Source organism: Protopterus annectens, chromosome 7.part0 (genome assembly GCF_019279795.1).
Source record: "Protopterus annectens isolate FY-2018-M chromosome 7.part0, PAN1.0, whole genome shotgun sequence".
Lineage (NCBI taxonomy): Eukaryota > Metazoa > Chordata > Ceratodontiformes > Protopteridae > Protopterus > Protopterus annectens.
In genome coordinates this window covers 679553691-679558690 of record NC_056739.1, presented here as the reverse complement: position 1 = coordinate 679558690, position 5000 = coordinate 679553691, and positions in this window count along the sequence as shown.

The window sequence follows — 5000 nt, the reverse complement described above, 5'->3', positions numbered from 1 at the left end:
ACAGAGGCCATACGATGCCATACGCATGTGGCCTGTATGGACCAATGTCACTGAATACCTGTATCATACTATCAATGCAGGTGCAGGGTCGACCTGCTCACTATAAGCAGGTTTCGCCACACCAGGCCAGTATTGGCATATTGGGGGATAACAGTCTGTGTACACAACATGTGCCTGCCAAACCAGGTACACCTGTACATGTCACTGTACAGTATTGTGGGACATGCACATCCCAGGCAATGTCCATGTGAAGGACTTTCAAACACAAACATGGCATGAATTGCAAAGCTATGGCCATACACATTGGTAACCAGGATGTCAGGGCAGGTCATGCAGTACCCATCTGTGTGGGACATTGCAGACACTACACCCCTGCACTGCACACCATTGTCGGGTGACATGATGCCAAGGATTACCCCTCACCCAGCCTTGCACAGCCATCTTGCACAGCCAACCACTACACACCCATGAAGCAATGCATACATGCATGTCAGTACTGGCACCTTGTGTCTGCATGTGGGTTATGATGCTCCCAACCACAGTCACTCCCAGTATAACCCTCATTGGCATACCAACAGATGTCAAACACTTTCACATGCCCTAGCCAATAGAACCTCCAGATATCCCCTGTGGTGCATGTAGTCCTGTGCATTACTACAGTGTGGCAAACTAAGTAGTTAAGTTGTGTATTTGTGGCCCTGGAAAAGAGTGTCAATGTGTGTCCATTAGAGAGTGTGGTTGTGGTGACAATGGCATCCTTTCACGTGGACAGCCATGTGTGCCACACCTAATGTATGTCTACTATATCTCTGTTGCAGATGTCCCTCACCTACACACATATATGTTCTTACAACATAGCAACATGTCGCCTTTGTGGCACATGTAGTAATGTCATGCACATGTAATAGTAATGACTAGTCAGTCAGGGGTTTGACCCCTGTACTGTTAGGCGTGTGGCAGAAAATGCTTAGGGTTAAGTCTCCAAGCCCCTCCCTGGTGTACTTTGCCTGTCCCACCCACACACTCTCTAGTAGATATGAAGGTGTACACCTGCTTAGCAGCAGCATGTGTATTGTAAGTGATGGGCATGATCAGGTGATGGCCTCTGCACCTATTGCAGTCCTCCTCTAGCTGATTGCATATGGAACAGCTGTGATGGTGTTCCCATAGCCATCCGCATGATAAACACAGTATACTATCTAGGGAAAACATGTTGGTATTTGGCCATGACAGTCACTGTGAGTGATACTTGGATGTGGTGTTCTGACACGGCATCACAGATGATATCTGGATGTACCTCAAACATTATACACAGTGAGAAATAGCCTAAAGACAATAGGGTGATGTGCCACACATGACTACAGCATGTAAGTGTAGCTATGCTGCATTGAGACTACTGCCTTTCTAACATGTGTGTGGTAATGGCTATTCTGCATGTTTTAATACAGACATGACAGCACTCTGTTCATGAGGGACCCCCATCTGTAGGGCCATCTAAGCACTGGTCAGTGTGTGCAACCATTTGTTTCCTGTGTTACACACTGAACACACATCTGTGCACAGCATTAGCATAGTGTGAGGATTACAGACTGCCATTGCATCCCTGACTGGACATGTGTCACATGAAACAGTGGTATGACAGACACTGTCTGGGGTTCCCAGTGATAAGCCAATAATGGGCAACTGTTCATAGCTGTGGTCACATGTCTCTTACACATTGTACAGATGGCATGCAGTATATATGCATGTGTTGTGCTCCCTCTGCAAATGTATACCATCTGTTGTGTTGGGTTGATGGTGATATCTATGCATACTGTTGTAGGTAATTCTGTATGCTGGTGTCTATCACTATGCCATATGTGGGTTTAAACTGCAACACCATAGGCTGAATGGGTTGGGAGGTCCCGGCAGAACCTCCTGTCCCACTTCAGCTGACCATGGCACCAGGCACTAGCACATCTGGGGCCCAGCCTTGGACATCAACCTCTGTTGGCTCTGCACCACCTTCATGTGGTACCGCCATTGAGGATGGGGCATGTCCCCCATGGGAGCAGGACCAGACAGGTACATGTCTGCTGTCGTGCAGTCCCAGATGTGTTGCGTCGGGGGCTCACTAAGGGGTTCTGAAGCCAGATATGCAAGCTCAAGGGCAGAGTGTCACATTTACAGGGTGATGCTGCCCCTCCTGGACAGCCCCAAGCACTGCCTCCTTTGCAGCTGTTTAGGTGCAGTGGTGGCTGCCCATGGCTGGGGACCTCCATCCCACTGTTCCCATGGGCTTGTGAATGCCGAACACCCATCCCCGTCTGGGGTGTATCCCCCACATATGTCATATACCAACCCTGTATGCTGTCTTGTCTGTGATCATACCCTACCTATCCTCCACGGCCATACCTACACTCCTTCCCCTACATTCGACCCTCACCAAAGAGACATAAGGCCAATTGGCTCCTAGGACAACATCTGCCCTAAACATAGCTGTCCATTTCACACATGTGCCCACTGGACACATGTAACCCTTGTAATATGCTTCACAACATACTCCTGTTATCCTCACCCCTGTCCCTCAGGCACACGATCCTGGTATGCACATCACTCCTAAATGGTCCAGGGGCATGTGATGAGGATGACCCCATTGTACACACAACACTACCAGTCTCTCTATGGTTACCCCATTTACCTTTATCATGATGATGATGTTGCACACAGCACCTTGCAAGAGTACTGTTCACACATAATGATTGGACAGGTATTGTTGTGTTATTGTATATTACATGCACAGAGTGATGTATACGACCAATGTACAACTATTTGCGTGTATGAATGACACATGTCTGTCTGAGGGAGTCTTAAGATCACATAGAACAACACCACTACATAATACAGGCATCGCTGGTGTTTCCTGTTTCATTCGTTTGTAATGCTTTGTTGCCACATGGTATGTTCCTGATATATCTCTATATATGTATGTACCTATATGCTGCACATAAACACTCACATATATATCTACATGATGGGATACATTGCTATACTGTTGAATGACTGCGCTGTATGATATGTTTGTGGTACTGTCCGTTGTCTGTATATCTGCCATGGTGTATTGGTAAATCACATTAGCTGTGTGTGCAGGGTCCTTGTTCCGAGCCTTACAGAGGATGTTTATTTGGTTGCAGGGCAGAACAAGGCCATTGGATATGGAGGGAGTAAGGCACTTTAAAGCAGTTGGGAGTGGGTATGCATGGGTTTGTGAGGTGTTAAAAACTGCTGACCTCTTGTTACAGCATCTTACACTTGGTTAGCCTCTACATTGCTTTACCAGTGCAGTACTCACATACTGGTAGCCAAACAGGCTTACACCCTCTCACTCCCACACTTGCAAATGCACCGACATTGGTGCTTGCATCTGACACTCACACTCCTGGGTGGGAGCGAGGACCACAATATTACCTTGTGATGCCTGTTACATCGGACTACATGCCTACAGTATTGGGAATGGCTGCCCATTAGGAGACGGCATGGCATTCGACTGTATGGAATTGGCGGCCTGTCCAGTGATTTAATCATATTATTTGTCTGTTCCTCATACAATCTGCTCCCATCTGGCTGATACATGTGAACCGAGACTCTTCAATACAGACAAGTAATTGGGTTTTGGGAGCCACATCCATCAGCCGAGTCATGCTACCACATACCTATTATAGGTTTGCCACCTTTTCAATTGGCCAAGATGGGACTTTAGGGTTAACACCTGTCCCACTTTGTGAGGGACAGTCCCTCTTTAGGCAGTTGTGTCCTGCGAAAATAATCAAGACATAGCAAATGTCCTCAGATTACAGGACAAAATTATATCCTAAGTTTCTTTAATAACTGCATAAAACAATTATTTTATATATGAAACTTCTATTTGTTATGTGAAGTAGCATAAGCAATTCAAATGTTACTAGAATAAGCTTTTATTTGTGCATATAAGTAAAGTTCTGTACTATGCATGGCTGTAGGTATGTTTTGTCCTGGAAAATCTGACATTTCTACAGAACAAGTCCCACTTTGGGCATTTGTAAAGGTGGCAACCCTACAGGACCTTTATATAGAGACGTCAGATTTTTGCAGGGCAAAACATTCCCACAGCCAGTACAAAGGAGAGTACTTCACTGTTTTGCCCAAATAAAAGGTTATTCTTGCAGCATTACAGTTGCTTATACTGTTTCTTATAACATTTAGGTGTTTCAGATACAAAATAATTGTTCTATGCAACTACTACAGACAATATAGGAAATTGTTGTCCTAAATCACAGGACATTTGCCATAATTACAATTATTTTGCAGGATACGACTGCCCAAAGGGGAACGTCCCTCGCAAAGGTGGACAGGTGGTAACCCCAACCCTATTACTCTATCTTCTTTCTAAGGTAGTTGGCAGAATATACACTTTCTCTCACTAGCAGACCCCTCTTATGAATGGGGAAGAATGAACACTGAATCAGGGACACTGCATAACAACCTCAGGGACACATTTAGAAGTTTGGTGCTATTAACCTGACACACTGACAGACCCAGAGAATATGTATTCATACACATTGTCTGAGGTACATGCTGTTTATGACTCTTACATATTGTCATTATTCATTATGTGTATTCTGCCACCTTTTCTCCGAATATCACTAGTTATAGGAGGATTTAGTTGGGACAGTTAGATTCTGATTCAAAATCACGGACTTCCATGGTAATCGGGGACAGTTCAATGGTATGGTCCCTATGTGTTCCCCCAATAGTTTACGGATTATCCAGTGGATGTGCTCTTAAGGTTTGGGAGGTATGGGTGTCTGCTATTCCCACATCGGAATATTACTTATATCCACAGGGTGGTCTTAATACGGCTCTGCCAGCCAACACCTGCACACCTAGGACCATAATCGCATACCCATAGTTCCCCTACCTGCCACTCCTCTACAGCACTCATCCTTACTGTAGGTGCAGGTGGGGTATAAACACACTCCTAC